Source organism: Bombina bombina, chromosome 6, assembly GCF_027579735.1.
Source record: "Bombina bombina isolate aBomBom1 chromosome 6, aBomBom1.pri, whole genome shotgun sequence".
NCBI lineage: Eukaryota > Metazoa > Chordata > Amphibia > Anura > Bombinatoridae > Bombina > Bombina bombina.
This window is the reverse complement of record NC_069504.1, coordinates 1145574084-1145592008: the sequence shown is the minus strand read 5'-3', so window position 1 is coordinate 1145592008 and position 17925 is coordinate 1145574084. Positions and strand designations below refer to the sequence as shown.

The window sequence follows — 17925 nt, the reverse complement described above, 5'->3', positions numbered from 1 at the left end:
CCAAGAAGGATTGGAGAAGGGATTATCGGCTAGTTCCTTAAAGGGACATATTTCTGCTTAGTCAATTTTACTGCACAAGCGTCTGGCGGATGTCCTAGACGTTCAGTCTTTTTGTCAGGCTTTAGTCAGAATCAAGCCTGTGTTTAAACCTGTTACTCCGCCATGGAGTTTGAATTTAGTTCTCAATGTTCTTCAAGGGGTTCCGTTTGAACCCATGCATTCCATAGATATTAAGCTTTTATCTTGGAAAGTTTTGTTTTTAGTTGCTATCTCTTCTGCTCGAAGAGTTTCTGAGCTTTCTGCGTTACAATGTGACTCGCCTTATCTTATATTCCATTCTGATAAGGTGGTTTTGCGTACTAAACCTGGATTCCTTCCTAAGGTTGTTTCAAATAAGAATATTAATCAGGAAATTGTTGTTCCTTCTCTGTGTCCTAATCTTCTTCTAAGAAGGAGCGTCTGTTACATAACTTGGACGTGGTTCGTGCCTTGAAGTTTTACTTACAAGCGACCAAGGATTTCCGTCGAACATCTTCTCTATTGTTGTTTATTCTGGAAAGCGTAGGGGTCAAAAAGCTACGGCTACCTCTCTTTCTTTATGGCTGAAAAGCATCATCCGTTTGGCATACGAGACTGCTGGACAGCAGCCTCCTGAAAAAATTACAGCTCATTCTACTAGAGCGGTGGCTTCCACATGGGCTTTTAAAAACGATGCTTCTGTTGAACAGATTTGTAAGGCTGCGACTTGGTCCTCCCTTCATACCTTTTCCAAATTTTACAAATTTGATACTTTTGTTTCTTCTGAGGCTATTTTTGGGAGAAAAGTTCTTCAAGCAGTGGTGCCTTCAGTTTAGGTCTCTGTCTTGTCCCTCCTGTTCATCCGTGTCCTGTTGCTTTGGTATTGTATCCCACAAGTAAGGATGGATCCGTGGACTCGTCGTATCTAGTAGAAGAAAAGGAAATTTATGCTTACCTGATAAATTGATTTCTTTTACGATACGACGAGTCCCCGGCCCTCCCTGTCATATTAGACAGATTATATTTTTGTTTTCAAAACTTCAGTCACCTCTGCACCTTTTAGCTTTTCTTTTCTCTTCCTAAACCTTCGGTCGAATGACTGGGGGTGGAGAGAAGGGAGGAGCTATATATACAGCTCTGCTGTGGTGCTCTTTGCCACTTCCTGTTAGCAGGTGGATAATATCCCACAAGTAAGGATGAATCCGTGGACTCGTCGTATCGTAGAAGAAATCAATTTATCAGGTAAGCATAAATTTCCTTTTTTTAATATTTAAAGAAGCAGTATCAGGGGAAAGTTGTAAGAATCTGGTGATGCTGGTCACTCCAAGCCACACTTTCTACTAGTGTCCAGCATAATAAGTTGCGTTAAGATTTAAATGAGAAGTATTTTTTTTTTCTGCATTCAGTTTGCAACTGTACTTCAACTGTTTATGTGTTTATTCATCCTTTGTGATGTGGATAACACAACCGCACTCAGGAATAGGGTTGCTTTTCAGGGATAACATAAGCAGGTCTTGAAAAAGGCCCTATTGGTGGGCCGAAACGCGTTGGCATATATGGTGAGTTTTATTCCTATTATTGTAAGCTTATTTTAAACAATATTGCCCTATGTTGTATTTTTCTTTTTTTACAGGGATTGGATCACCTAAATATATTTTTTCACAGGATTTTATTTTTTACTTATGGTTTTTATATCACACTTTTTTATGAAGTCTGGTTGCATACACTATTGCAAACTAGTGTTCACAGCTTTTTGACTGTTTGGCTTATGACATTATTGTTTTGTTTACACTGAATTCTTCACATTTGAATTGATGCACAGGATTTTGGATTGACATTTGGATCACGAGGACATTGCAATTGACTTATAAATCATAAACTTTTAAATTTGTTTTATCTTTTGGACTTCCACATTTTTTACATTTTTTATCTTTGATATAACCACCCATATATATTTTTCGGTATACACATACATTTTTTTGGTATACACATTTTTTCCCTGGTTCCACGACCCTTATTCTCACTGTTTTTTTTCTTTTTTAGAACCTCCAATCCATTACTGTTTTATATTTTATATTTTAATCTATAACATCATTATACAGTAATCTCTCACTGTATCATATTGTGCACTGTTCTATTGTTATTATTTTTTATATCTGACTTTTTTACTCTTTGTTATTGAACCTGCATTATGTCATTATGGACTGTTTTTACTAAGTATTATGGATCCATATACTTTTAAGCTTTTTAAACTTGTGATCACCTGCTGATATTATATGTTATATTATACTTGATAATTATATGTTCTATTAAACTTGATAATTATATGTTACATTACTCTTGTAAATTTGGGTAATTTTAAGATCCTTTCATTGTGTTGACATATTTCAGTTCACACACCTCATTTTAGACCCAGCCTTTCAATAGGCGCTCCTAAACACATCCCCATTCTTTCTGACTCTCCTTTGGGTATCTAGAGACCCAATTGTTATAGGAGCTAGGGTATTGGCAGTTAGCACCGTCGGACAGATCATATTTTAATTCATAACATAAGCAGCGCATTGAGACCCTTGCGGGTGGTTTGCCGCGCTTTACAAGTACCCAATACAGACATATGTATTTCATTAAAGAAACAGTATCACTTCCTTTTAAACCTTTTATTGAAATAAACTTTTGTTAATCTAAGTTTTTTTCTACTCAGTGGGTGTCCTTTTTAATGGCGCCTTGCCTACATCCTAAGATTGGCAGGTATCCAACTTTGCGTGTACATTTCTGAAGCTTGTGATGCATTATCTATTGCACGCGACTATTATTTGCTTTTGACAATAAAGTAAATAGTCTCAGTTCTAACAGTTCAGGGGACAGTAAGGGTCCTTTTTATTAGGACCTTACTGCTGTTCTTTGGTGTGCATTCATCCTTTGTGACTTAGGATGGAACATCAACACAAAACTATTACAATTCTTAACTTAACTGTTTCAGTTATAAAATTTCTGATATTTTCTTGCAGTTTACCAGGTTGGCGGCTAAGAGTTCGGGATTTTCCGTCTTAGCTCGCAGTGTCTTCTGGTTGAATTTTTGATCTACAGATGTGTCAGCTAAATCTAAGCTTTTGACTATTCCTTACAAGGGGAGTACCCTGTTCGGGTCTGACTTGAAGGAGATGATTTCTGATCTCACGGGAGGATAGGGTCATTCCCTCCTCAGAATAAGGAATCCGAACAGAGTGGGCGACAGAGTAATTTTCGTTCCTTTCGAAAAAGTCCGCTTGGAGACCCAACCAGTCTTGGAACAAGGGTTGACAATCCTAGCAACCTGCTATTGCTACAAAGTCGGCATGAAGGGTCGGCCCCCGATCCGGGACAGGATCTAGTAGGGGCAGACTTTCTCTCTTTGTCCAGGCTTGGATAAGAGGCATTCAGGATCCCTGGACGCTAGAATCGTGTCTCAAGGGTATCAGTTGGAGTTCAAAAATTCCTTCCCCAGAGGAAGGTTTCCTCTTTCACGATTGTCTGTAGACCAGATTAAAGGAGAGGCGTTCTTACGTTGTGTAAAAGACCTCTCCTCCATGGGAGTAATTCGTCCCATTCCAATACAGGAACAGGGGCAGGGGTTTTTACTCGAATCTCTTTGTTGTTCCCGGGAAAAAAAAAAAAGAGGTAACGTTCCAACCCATTTAGATCTCAAGAGTCTGAACCAGTTTCTCAGATTTCCATCCTTCAAGATGGAGACTATTCGGACAATTCTTCCATTGATCCAGGAGGGTCAATATATGACTACCGTGGATTTAAAGGATGCATATCTTCATATTCCTATCGACAGAGATCATCACAAGTTCCTGAGGTTTGCCTTTCTGGACAAACATTTTCAGTTCGTGGCACTTCCTTTCGGTTTGGCCACGGCACCCAGGATCTTCACAAAGGTTCTAGGGTCTCTGCTGGCGGTTCTCAGGCCGCGGGGCATTGCAGTGGCGCCTTATCTGGACGATATTCTGATCTAGGCATCGTCTTCTCAACTGACAAAGTCTCATACCGACATGGTTCTATCCTTTCTAAGGACTCACGGGTGGAAGGTGAATCTAGAAAAGAGTTCACTAATTCCACAGACTAGGGTTCCTTTCCTAGGAACTTTAATAGACTCTATATCCGTCAAAATCTTCTTGACGGAAGTCAGAAAGTTAAAGATTCTGAAGACATGCCGATCCCTTCAGTCCAATCCTCGGCCATCAGCGGCTCAGTGCATGAAGGTAATTATATTGATGGTGGCGGCAATGGACATCATTCCGTTTGCTCGTTTTCATCTCAGGCCTCTACAACTGAGCATGCTCAGACAGAGGAATGGAGATTATGCAAATGTGTCTCCTCAGATAGATCTAGATCAGGAGACAAGAGACTCTCTTCTTTGGTGGTTGTCGCAGGATCATCTGTCCCAAGGGACGTGTTTCCGCAGACCCTCATGGGTGATCGTGACAACAGACGCCAGTCTACTAGGATGAGGTGCAGTCTGGAATTCCCTGAAGGCTCAGGTTGTGTGGACTCGGTCAGAGTCTCTTCTTCCAATCAATGTTCTGGAGTTGAGGGCAATATTCAATGCTCTTCAGGCTTGGCCTCAGTTGGCTTCGGCAAAGTTCATCCGATTTCAGTCGGACAACATCACGTCTGTGGTTTACATTAATCATCAGGGAGGAACAAGGAGTTCCTTGGCGATGACAGAAGTATCCAAGATAATTCGGTGGGCGGAGGCTCACTCTGGTTATCTGTCAGCAATCTACATCCCAGGAGTGGACAACTGGGAAGCGGAATTTTTTGAGCAGTCAGACGTTTCATCCGGGGGAATGGGAACTCCATCCGGAGGTCCTTGCTGCCCTGATTCTCAGATGGGGCAGGCCGGAGCTGGATCTCATGGCGTCTTGGTATGCCGACCTGATGGACTTGTCCTCTCTGCCGCCGTCGAGGCTTCCATTGAGGCAGGACCTTCTCATTCAGAGACCCTTCCATCATGCAGATCTAATTTCTCTGCAGCTGACTGCTTGGAGATTGAACGCCTGATTTTATCTAAGCGGGGGTTCTCTAATGCGGTCATTGTTACCTTGATTCAGGCACGCAAGCCTGTTTCTAGAAAGATTTACCATAAGATATGGAGTAAATATCTTTATTGGTGTGAATCCAAGGGCTACTCTTGGAGTAGGGTTAGGATTTACCAGGATTTTATCCTTTCTCCAAGAAGGATTGGAGAAAGGGTTGTCTGCAAGTTCGTTAAAGGGACAGATTTCTGCTTTGTCTACTTTGCTACTCAAGCATCTGGCAGTTATCCCAGATGTTCAATCCTTTTGGTCAGACTCTGACTAGAGTCAGACCTGTATTTAGACCAATTGCTCCTCCTTGGAGTTTGAATTTAGTTCTTAGTGTTCTTCAAGGGGTTCCGTTTGAACCTATGCATTCCATAGATATTAAGTTATTATCTTGGAAGGTTTTATTTTTGGTTGCTCTTTCGTCTGCTTGCAGAGTTTCTGAGCTTTCAGCATTACAATGTGATTCTCCTTATCTTATTTTCCATGCAGATAAGGTAGTGTTGCGTGCCCTGAAGTTTTACTTGCAGGCGACTAAGGAATTTTGTCAATCATCTTCATTGTTTGTTGTTTTTTCTGGGAAACGTAGGGCTCAGAAAGCTACGGCTACCTCTCTTTCTTTTTGGCTGAGGAGTATAATCCGTTTTACATATGAGACTGCTGGACAGCAGCCTCCTGAACGAATTACGGCTCATTCCACTAGGGCTGTGGCTTCCTCATGGGCATTTCAAGATGTTGCTTCCGTTGAACAGATTTGCAAGGCGGCAACTTGGTCGTCTCTTCACACTTTTTCCAAATTTTACAAATTTGATGCTTTTGCCTCGTCCGAGGCTATTTTTGGGAGAATGATTCTTCAAGCAGTGGTGCCTTCCATTTAGGTTCCTGTCTTGTCCCTCCCTTTCATCCGTGTCCTATTGCTTTGGTATTGTATCCCATAAGTAAGGATGAAATCCGTGGACTCGTCATATCTTGTAAAAGAAAATAAAATGTATGCTTACCTGATAAATTTGTTTCTTTTACGATATGACGTACCCTGTCATTTATTTAGACAGGTCTTTATTTTTGCTAAACTTCAGTCACCTCTGCACCTTGGCTTTTCCTTTCTCTTCCTAACTTTGGTTGAATGACTGGAGGGGGAGGGAAGGGAGGAGCTATATATACAGCTCTGCTGTGGTGCTCTTTGCCTCCTCCTGTTGACCAGGAGGCGATATCCCATAAGTAAGGATGAAATCCGTGGACTCATCATATCGTAAAAGAAACAAATTTATCAGGTAAGCATAAATTTCCTTATCTGTGTGTGTGTGTATACATGTATATGTGTGTGTGCGTGTGTATACATGTATGTGTGTGTGTATACATGTATCTGTGTGTATACATGTATCTGTGTGTGTATACATGTATCTGTGTTTGTGTATACATGTATCTGTGTTTGTGTATACATGCATGTGTTTGTGTATACTATACATGTATCTGTGTCTGTGTATACGTGTGTATACATGTATCTGTGTGTGTGTACATGTATCTGTGTGTGTACATGTATCTGTGTGTGTGTGTACATGTATCTGTGTGTATACATGTTTCTGTGTGTATACATGTATCTGTGTTTACATGTATGTGTGTGTATACATGTATTTGTCTGTGTGTGTGTGTACATGTATCTGTGTCTGTACATGTATCTGTGTGTATACATGTGTCTGTCTGTCTGTGTGTGTACATGTATCTGTGTATACTTGTATCTGTGTGTGTATACATGTATCTGTGTGTGTATACATGTATCTGTGTGTGTACATGTATCTGTGTGTGTGTATACATTTGTATGTGTGTATACATGTATATGTGTGTGTATACATGTATATGTGTGTGTATACGTGTGTGTATACATGTATCTGTGTGTGTATACGTGTGTGTGTATATGTGTGTATACATGTATCTGTGTGTGTGTGTACATGTATCTGTGTGTGTGTTCATGTATCTGTGTGTGTGTACATGTATCTGTGTGTGTATATGTGTGTATACATATATCTTTGTGTGTGTTCATGTATCTGTGTGTGTATACGTGTGTGTGTATATGTGTGTATACATGTATCTGTGTGTGTGTGTGTGTGTACATGTATCTGTGTGTGTGTTCATGTATCTGTGTGTGTACATGTATCTGTGTGTGTATACATGCATCTGTGTGTGTGTGTTCATGTATCTGTGTGTGTGTTCATGTATCTGTGTGTGTGTTCATGTATCTGTGTGTGTACATGTATCTCTGTGTGTATACATGTATCTGTGTGTGTGTGTGTGTACATGTATCTGTGTGTGTGTACATGTATCTGTGTGTGTGTACATGTATCTCTGTGTGTATACATGTATCTGTGTGTGTATACATGTATATGTGTGTGTGTGTGTACATGTATATGTGTGTGAGTGTGTATACATGTGTGTATACATGTATCTGTGTGTGTGTATACATGTATCTGTGTGTGTGTATACATGTATCTGTGTTTGTGTATACTATACATGTATCTGTGTATACGTGTGTATACATGTATCTGTGTGTGTATACATGTATCTGTGTGTGTGTATACATGTATGCGTGTGTGTGTACATGTATCTGTGTATACATGTATCTGTGTGTGTGTTTACATGTATCTGTGTGTGAATACATGTATATGTGTGTGTGTGTATACATGTATCTGTGTGTGTACATGTATCTGTGTGTGTACATGTATCTGTGTGTGTATACATGTATCTGTGTGTGTATACATGCATCTGTGTGTGTATACATGTATCTGTGTGTGTATACATGCATCTGTGTGTGTACATGTATCTGTGTGTGTATACATACATCTGTGTGTGTACATGTATCTGTGTGTATACATGTATCTGTGTATGTGTGTATACATGTGTATGTGTGTATACATGTATCTGTGTATGTGTGTATACATGTGTATGTGTGTATACATGTATCTGTGTCTGTATACATGTATCTGTGTGTGTATACATGTATCTGTGTGTGTGTGTATACGTGTGTATACATGTATGTGTGTGTGTATACATGTATCTGTGTGTGCACAGGTGTATGTGTGTGCATATGTGTGTATACGTGTGTGTGTGTGTATACATGTATCTGTGTGTGCACACGTGTATGTGTGTGTCTATGTGTATGTGTGTTTATACATGTGTATATGTGTATGTGTGTTTATACATGTGTATGTGTGTGTATATGTGTGTATACGTGTGTATACATGTATCTGTGTGTGTGTATACGTGTATATGTGTGTGTATATGTGTGTGTATACATGTATCTGTGTGTGTGTGTGTGTATACATGTATCTGTGTGTGTGTTCATGTATCTGTGTGTGTGTTCATGTATCTGTGTGTGTTCATGTATGTGTGTGTGTGTACATGTATCTGTGTGTGTGTATACATGTATCTGTGTGTGCATACATGTATCTGTGTGTGTGTGTATACATGTATATGTGTGTGTGTATACATGTATCTGTGTGTGCATACATGTATCTGTGTGTGTGCATACATGTATCTGTGTGTGTGTATACATGTATCTGTGTGTGTGTATACATGTATCTGTGTGTGTATACATGTATCTGTGTGTGTGTGTATACATGTATCTGTGTGTGTGTATACATGTATCTGTGTGTGTGTATACATGTATCTGTGTGTGTGTGTGTATACATGTATCTGTGTATGTGTGTATACATGTATCTGTGTATTTGTGTATACATGTATCTGTGTGTGTACATTTATCTGTGTGTGTATACATGTGTGTTTGTGTATACGTGTGTATGTGTGTATACGTGTATGTGTGTGTATACATGTATCTGTGTGTGTATACGTGTATGTATATGTGTGTATACGTGTGTGTATACATGTATCTGTGTGTGTGTGTTCGTGTATCTGTGTGTGTGTTCATGTATCTTTGTGTGTGTTCATGTATCTGTGTGTGTGTGTACATGTATCTCTGTGTGTATACATGTATCTGTGTGTGTGTGTGTATACATGTATCTGTGTGTGTATACATGTATCTGTGTGTGTATACATGTATGTGTGTATACATGTATGTGTGTATACATGTGTGTATACGTGTGTGTATACATGTATCTGTGTGTGTATACATGTATCTATGTGTGTGTACATGTATATGTGTGTGTATACATGTATCTGTGTGTGTATACATGTATCTGTGTGTGTATACATGTATCTGTGTGTGTTTGTACATGTATCTGTGTGTGTGTATACATGTATATGTGTGTGTTTTTTACATGTATCTGTGTGTATACATGTATCTTTGTGTGTGTATACATGTGCGTGTGTGTATACATGTGTGTGTATATGTGTGTATACATGTATATGTGTGTGTGTGTGTGTACATGTATCTGTGTGTGTATATGTGTGTATACATGTATATGTGTGTGTGTGTGTGTACATGTATCTGTGTGTGCACACGTGTATGTGTGTATATGTGTGTATAGGTGTGTGTCTATACATGTATCTGTGTGTGCACACGTGTATGTGTGTGTGTATGTGTGTGTATATGTGTGTATATGTGTGTATACATGTATCTGTGTGTATACATGTATCTATGTGTGTGTATACATGTATGCGTGTGTGTGTACATGTATCTGTGTATACATGTATCTGTGTGTGTGTTTACATGTATCTGTGTGTGAATACATGTATATGTGTGTGTGTGTATACATGTATCTGTGTGTACATGTATCTGTGTGTGTACATGTATCTGTGTGTTTATACATGTATCTGTGTGTGTATACATGTATCTGTGTGTGTATACATGTATCTGTGTGTGTATACATGCATCTGTGTGTGTGTACATGTATCTGTGTGTGTACATGTATCTGTGTGTGTATACATGCATCTGTGTGTGTGTGTACATGTATCTGTGTGTATACATGTATCTGTGTATGTGTGTATACATGTGTATGTGTGTATACATGTATCTGTGTATGTGTGTATACATGTGTATGTGTGTATACATGTATCTGTGTCTGTATACATGTATCTGTGTGTGTATACATGTATCTGTGTGTGTGTATACGTGTGTATACATGTATGTGTGTGTGTGTGTGTGTGTGTGTATACATGTATCTGTGTGTGCACAGGTGTATGTGTGTGCATATGTGTGTATACGTGTGTGTGTGTGTGTGTGTGTGTGTGTATACATGTATCTGTGTGTGCACACGTGTATGTGTGTGTATATGTGTATGTGTGTTTATACATGTGTATGTGTGTGTATATGTGTATGTGTGTTTATATATGTGTGTATACGTGTGTATACATGTATCTGTGTGTGTGTGTATACGTGTATATGTGTGTGTATATGTGTGTGTATACATGTATCTGTGTGTGTGTATACATGTATCTGTGTGTGTGTATACATGTATCTGTGTGTGTGTTCATGTATCTGTGTGTGTGTACATGTATCTGTGTGTGTATACATGTGTCTGTGTGTGTATACATGTATCTGTGTGTGCATACATGTATCTGTGTGTGTGCATACATGTATCTGTGTGTGTGTATACATGTATCTGTGTGTGTGTATACATGTATCTGTGTGTGTATACATGTATCTGTGTGTGCATACATGTATCTGTGTGTGTGCATACATGTATCTGTGTGTGTGCATACATGTATCTGTGTGTGTGTGTATACATGTATCTGTGTGTGTGTATACATGTATCTGTGTGTGTATACATGTGTCTGTGTATACATGTATCTGTGTGTGCATACATGTATCTGTGTGTGTGTATATACATGTATCTGTGTGTGTGTATACATGTATCTGTGTGTGCATACATGTATCTGTGTGTGTGCATACATGTATCTGTGTGTGTGTATACATGTATCTGTGTGTGTATACATGTATCTGTGTGTGTGTATACATGTATCTGTGTGTGTATACATGTGTCTGTGTATACATGTATCTGTGTGTGTGTGTATACATGTATCTGTGTATGTGTGTATACATGTATCTGTGTATTTGTGTATACATGTATCTGTGTGTGTACATTTATCTGTGTGTGTATACATGTGTGTTTGTGTATACGTGTGTATGTGTGTATACGTGTATGTGTGTGTATACATGTATCTGTGTGTGTATACGTGTATGTGTGTGTATATACGTGTATGTATATGTGTGTATACGTGTGTGTATACATGTATCTGTGTGTGTGTGTTCATGTATCTTTGTGTGTGTTCATGTATCTGTGTGTGTGTACATGTATCTCTGTGTGTATACATGTATCTGTGTGTGTGTATACATGTATCTGTGTGTGTATACATGTATCTGTGTGTGTATACATGTATGTGTGTGTGTATACATGTGTGTGTATACGTGTGTGTATACATGTATCTGTGTGTGTATACATGTATTTCTGTGTGTGTATACATGTATCTCTGTGTGTGTATACATGTATCTCTGTGTATACATGTATATGTGTGTATACATGTGTGTGTATACATGTATCCATGTGTGTGTACATGTATATGTGTGTGTATACATGTATCTGTGTGTGTATACATGTATCTGTGTGTGTATACATGTATCTGTGTGTGTTTGTACATGTATCTGTGTGTGTGTATACATGTATATGTGTGTGTTTTTTACATGTATCTGTGTGTATACATGTATCTTTGTGTGTGTATACATGTGCGTGTGTGTATACATGTGTGTGTATATGTGTGTATACATGTATATGTGTGTGTGTGTATACATGTATCTGTGTGTGCACACGTGTATGTGTGTATATGTGTGTATAGGTGTGTGTCTATACATGTATCTGTGTGTGCACACGTGTATGTGTGTGTATATGTGTGTGTATGTGTGTGTATATGTGTGTATACATGTATCTGTGTGTGTGTATACGTGTATGTGTGTATATGTGTGTATACGTGTGTGTGTATACATGTATCTGTGTGTGCACACGTGTATGTCTGTGTATATGTGTGTATATGTGTATGTGTGTGTATACGTGTATGTGTGTGTACATGTATCTGTGTGTGTGTTCATGTATCTGTGTGTGTACATGTATCTGTGTGTGTGTTCATGTATCTTTGTGTGTGTTCATGTATGTGTGTACATGTATCTCTGTGTGTATACATGTATCTGTGTGTGTGTATATACATGTATCTGTGTGTGTATACATGTATCTGTGTGTGTATACATGTATCTGTGTGTATACATGTATCTGTGTGTGTGTATACATGTATCTGTGTGTGTGTATACATGTATCTGTGTGTGTATACATGTATCTGTGTGTGTGTATACATGTATCTCTGTATGTGTATACATGTATCTCTGTATGTGTATACCTGTATCTATGTGTGTGTATACATGTATCTGTGTATACATGTATCTGTGTATACATGTATATGTGTGTGTGTGTGTGTGTGTATACATGTATCTCTGTGTGTGTGTATACATGTATCTCTGTGTGTGTGTATACATGTATCTGTGTGTGTGTGTATACATGTATCTGTGTGTGTGTATACATGTATCTGTGTGTGTGTATACATGTATCTGTGTGTGTGTATACATGTATCTGTGTGTGTGTATACATGTATCTCTGTGTGTGTATACATGTATCTCTGTGTGTGTATACATGTATCTCTGTGTATACATGTATCTGTGTATATACATGTATCTGTGTGTGTATACATGTATCTGTGTGTGTGTGTGTATACATACATGTATCTGTGTGTGTATACATGTATCTGCGTGTGTACTGCAGACTGTACAAAAACTTTTATTTGCTTATATATAGATGGTACAGGTGAGCCAGCTTTAGCCGGTGCCTGTGTACAGATGAGCTAGCTTTAGCCGGTGCCTGTGTACAGATGAGCAAGCTTTAGCCGGTGTCTGTGTACAAGTGAGCAAGCTTTAGCCGGTGTCTGTGTACAGGTAAGCAAGCTTTAGCCGGTGCCTGTGTACAGGTAAGCAAGCTTTAGCCGGTGCCTGTGTACAGATGAGCAAGCTTTAGCCAGTGCTTGTGTACAGATGAGCAAGCTTTAGCCGGGGGGCCGGGTCTGATGAGCAAGTTTTAGCCGGTGTCTGTGTACAGGTGAGCAAACTTTAGCCGGTACCTGTGTACAGGTGAGCAAGCTTTAGCTGGTGTCTGTGTACAGGTAAGCAAGCTTTAGCCGGTGTCTATGTACAGATGAGCAAGCTTTAGCCGGTGCCTGTGTACAGATGAGCAAGCTTTAGCCGGTGCCTGTGTACAGGTGAGCAAGCTTTAGCCGGTGTCTGTGTACAGGTAAGCAAGCTTTAGCCGGTGTCTGTGTACAGGTAAGCAAGCTTTAGCCGGTGCCTGTGTACAGATGAGCAAGCTTTAGCCAGTGCTTGTGTACAGATGAGCAAGCTTTAGCCGGTGTCTGTGTACAGATGAGCAAGCTTTAGCCGGTGTCTGTGTACAGATGAGCAAGCTTTAGCCGGTGCCTGTGTACAGGTGAGCAAGCTTTAGCCGGTGCCTGTGTACAGATGAGCAAGCTTTAGCCGGTGCTTGTGTACAGATGAGCAAGCTTTAGCCGGTGTCTGTGTACAGATGAGCAAGCTTTAGCCGGTGTCTGTGTACAGGTGAGCAAGCTTTAGCCGGTGCCTGTGTACAGGTGAGCACGCTTTAGCCGGTGCTTGTGTACAGATGAGCAAGCTTTAGCCGGTGCCTGTGTACAGGTAAGCAAGCTTTAGCCGGTGCCTGTGTACAGATGAGCAAGCTTTAGCCAGTGCTTGTGTACAGATGAGCAAGCTTTAGCCGGTGTCTGTGTACAGGTAAGCAAGCTTTCTTTCATGTAATTAGCAAGAGTCCATGAGCTAGTGACGTATGGGATATACATTCCTACCAGGAGGGGCAAAGTTTCCCAAACCTCAAAATGCCTACAAATACACCCCTCACCACACCCACAAATCAGTTTTTACAAACTTTGCCTCCTATGGAGGTGGTGAAGTAAGTTTGTGCTAGATTCTACGTTGATATGCGCTCCGCAGCAGGTTGGAGCCCGGTTTTCCTCTCATTGTGCAGTGAATGTCAGAGGGATGTGAGGAGAGTATTGCCTATTTTGAATGCAGTGATCTCCTTCTACGGGGTCTATTTCATAGGTTCTCTGTTATCGGTCGTAGAGATTCATCTCTTACCTCCCTTTTCAGATCGACTATATACTCTTATATATATACCATTACCTCTGCTGATTTTCGTTTCAGTACTGGTTTGGCTTTCTACAAACATGTAGATGAGTGTCCTGGGGTAAGTAAGTCTTATTTTCTGTGACACTCTAAGCTATGGTTGGGCACTTTTTTAATAAAGTTCTAAATATATGTATTCAAACATTTATTTGCCTTGACTCAAGATGTTCAACATTCCTTATTTTCAGACATTCAGTTTCATATTTGGGATAATGCACTTGAATCAATTATTTTTCTTACCTTAAAAATTTGACTTTTTTCCCTGTGGGCTGTTAGGCTCGCGGGGGCTGAAAATGCTTCATTTTATTGCGTCATTCTTGGCGCGTACTTTTTTGACGCAAAAAATCTTTTATCCCCTTTGCTCGTTTTCACATGCGACCTCTTCAGCTCTGTATGCTGAATCAATGGTGCAGGGATTACACGAAGATATCTCAATTAATATCTTTAAAACCGATTGTTCGACACTCTCTAACATGGTGGACAGATCACCATCGTTTAATTCAGGGGGGCTTCTTTTGTTCTTCCGACCTGGACTGTAATTTCAACAGATGCAAGTCTCACAGGTTGGGGAGCTGTGTGGGGATCTCTGACGGCACAAGGAGTTTGGGAATCTCAGGAGGTGAGATTACCGATCAATATTTTGGAACTCCGTGCAATTTTCAGAGCTCTTCAGTCTTGGCCTCTTCTGAAGAGAGAATCGTTCATTTGTTTTTCAGACAGACAATGTCACAACTGTGGCATACATCAATCATCAAGGAGGGACTCACAGTCCTCTGGCTATGAAAGAAGTATCTCGAATTCTGGTTTGGGCGGAATCCAGCTCCTGTCTAATCTCTGCGGTTCATATCCCAGGTATAGACAATTGGGAAGCGGATTATCTCAGTCGCCAAACGTTGCATCCGGGCGAATGGTCTCTTCACCCAGAGGTATTTCTTCAGATTGTTCAAATGTGGGAACTTCCAGAAATAGATCTGATGGCGTCTCATCTAAACAAGAAACTTCCCAGGTATCTGTCCAGATCCCGGGATCCTCAGGCGGAAGCAGTGGATGCATTATCACTTCCTTGGAAGTATCATCCTGCCTATATCTTTCCGCCTCTAGTTCTTCTTCCAAGAGTAATCTCCAAGATTCTGAAGGAATGCTCGTTTGTTCTGCTGGTAGCTCCGGCATGGCCTCACAGGTTTTGGTATGCGGATCTTGTCCGGATGGCCTCTTGCCATCCGTGGACTCTTCCGCTAAGACCAGACCTTCTGCCGCAAGGTCCTTTTTTCCATCAGGATCTCAAATCCTTAAATTTAAAGGTATGGAGATTGAACGCTTGATTCTTGGTCAAAGAGGTTTCTCTGACTCTGTGATTAATACTATGTTACAGGCTCGTAAATCTGTATCTAGAGAGATATATTATAGAGTCTGGAAGACTTATATTTCTTGGTGTCTTTCTCATCATTTTTCTTGGCATTCTTTTAGAATTCCGAGAATTTTACAGTTTCTTCAGGATGGTTTAGATAAAGGTTTATCCGCAAGTTCTTTGAAAGGACAAATCTCTGCTCTTTCTATTCTTTTTCACAGAAAGATTGCTAATCTTCCTGATATTCATTGTTTTGTACAAGCTTTGGTTCGTATAAAACCTGTCATTAAGTCAATTTCTCCTCCTTGGAGTTTGAATTTGGTTCTGGGGGCTCTTCAAGCTCCTCCTTTTGAACCCATGCATTCATTGGACATTAAATTACTTTCTTGGAAAGTTTTGTTCCTTTTGGCGATCTCTTCTGCCAGAAGAGTCTCTGAATTATCTGCTCTTTCTTGTGAGTCTCCTTTTCTGATTTTTCATCAGGATAAGGCGGTGTTGCGAACTTCTTTTGAATTTTTACCTAAGGTTGTGAATTCCAACAACATTAGTAAAGAAATTGTGGTTCCCTCATTATGTCCTAATCCTAAGAATTCTAAGGAGAAATCGTTGCATTCTTTGGATGTTGTTAGAGCTTTGAAATATTATGTTGAAGCTACTACGTCTTTCCGAAAGACTTCTAGTCTATTTGTTATCTTTTCCGGTTCTAGAAAAGGCCAAAAAGCTTCTGCCGTTTCTTTGGCATCTTGGTTGAAATCTTTAATTCATCATGCCTATGTCGAGTCGGGTAAAACTCCGCCTCAAAGGATTACAGCTCATTCTACTAGGTCAGTTTCTACTTCCTGGGCGTTTAAGAATGAAGCTTCGGTTGATCAGATTTGCAAAGCAGCAACTTGGTCCTCTTTGCATACTTTTACTAAATTCTACCATTTTGATGTATTTTCTTCTTCTGAAGCAGTTTTTGGTAGAAAAGTACTTCAGGCAGCGGTTTCAGTTTGAATCTTCTGTTTATGTTTTTCATTAAACTTTATTTTGGGTGTGGATTATTTTCAGCAGGAATTGGCTGTCTTTATTTTATCCCTCCCTCTCTAGTGACTCTTGCGTGGAAAGATCCACATCTTGGGTAGTCATTATCCCATACGTCACTAGCTCATGGACTCTTGCTAATTACATGAAAGAAAACATAATTTATGTAAGAACTTACCTGATAAATTCATTTCTTTCATATTAGCAAGAGTCCATGAGGCCCGCCCTTTTGCCCTTTTTTGTGGTGGTTATGATTTTTTTGTATAAAGCACAATTATTCCAATTCCTTATTTTATATGCTTTCACACTTTTTTCTTATCACCCCACTTCTTGGCTATTCGTTAAACTGATTTGTGGGTGTGGTGAGGGGTGTATTTGTAGGCATTTTGAGGTTTGGGAAACTTTGCCCCTCCTGGTAGGAATGTATATCCCATACGTCACTAGCTCATGGACTCTTGCTAATATGAAAGAAATGAATTTATCAGGTAAGTTCTTACATAAATTATGTTTTAGCCGGTGCCTGTGTACAGATGAGCAAGCTTTAGCCAGTGCTTGTGTACAGATGAGCAAGCTTTAGCCGGTGCCTGTGTACAGGTGAGCAAGCTTTAGCCGGTGCCTGTGTACAGGTGAGCAAGCTTTAGCCGGTGTCTGTGTACAGGTGAGCAAGCTTTAGCCGGTGTCTGTGTCAGATGAGCAAGCTTTAGCTGGTGCTTGTGCACAGATGAGGAAGCTTTAGCCGGTGTCTGTGTACAGATGAGCAAGCTTTAGCCGGTGTCTGTGTACAGGTGAGCAAGCTTTAGCCGGTGTCTGTGTACAGGTGAGCAAGCTTTAGCCGGTGCCTGTGTACAGGTGAGCAAGCTTTAGCCGGTGTCTGTGTACAGGTGAGCAAGCTTTAGCCCGTGTCTGTGCACAGGTGAGCAAGCTTTAGCCGGTGCTTGTGTACAGGTGAGCAAGCTTTAGCCGGTGTCTGTGTACAGGTGAGCAAGCTTTTAGCCGGTGTCTGTGTACAGGTGAGCAAGCTTTAGGCCGGTGTCTGTGTACAGATGAGCAAGCTTTAGCCGGGTGTCTGTGTACAGATGAGCAAGCTTTAGCCGGTGTCTGTGTACAGATGAGCAAGCTTTAGCCGGTGTCTGTGTACAGGGTGAGCAAGCTTTAGCCCGTGTCTGTGCACAGGTGAGCAAGCTTTAGCCAGTGCTTGTGTACAGGTGAGCAAGCTTTAGCCCGTGTCTGTGCACAGGTGAGCAAGCTTTAGCCAGTGCTTGTGTACAGGT

The 17925-nt window shown here is 40.3% G+C and overlaps 1 protein-coding gene across 2 annotated transcripts in view; it reads left to right on the top strand.

The window, feature by feature from the left end:
• Positions 1 to 17925, top strand: part of PLEKHA5 (pleckstrin homology domain containing A5) — a 1264477-nt gene that overhangs the window by 1095097 nt on the left and 151455 nt on the right. The gene's annotated exons all lie outside the window — the stretch shown is intronic.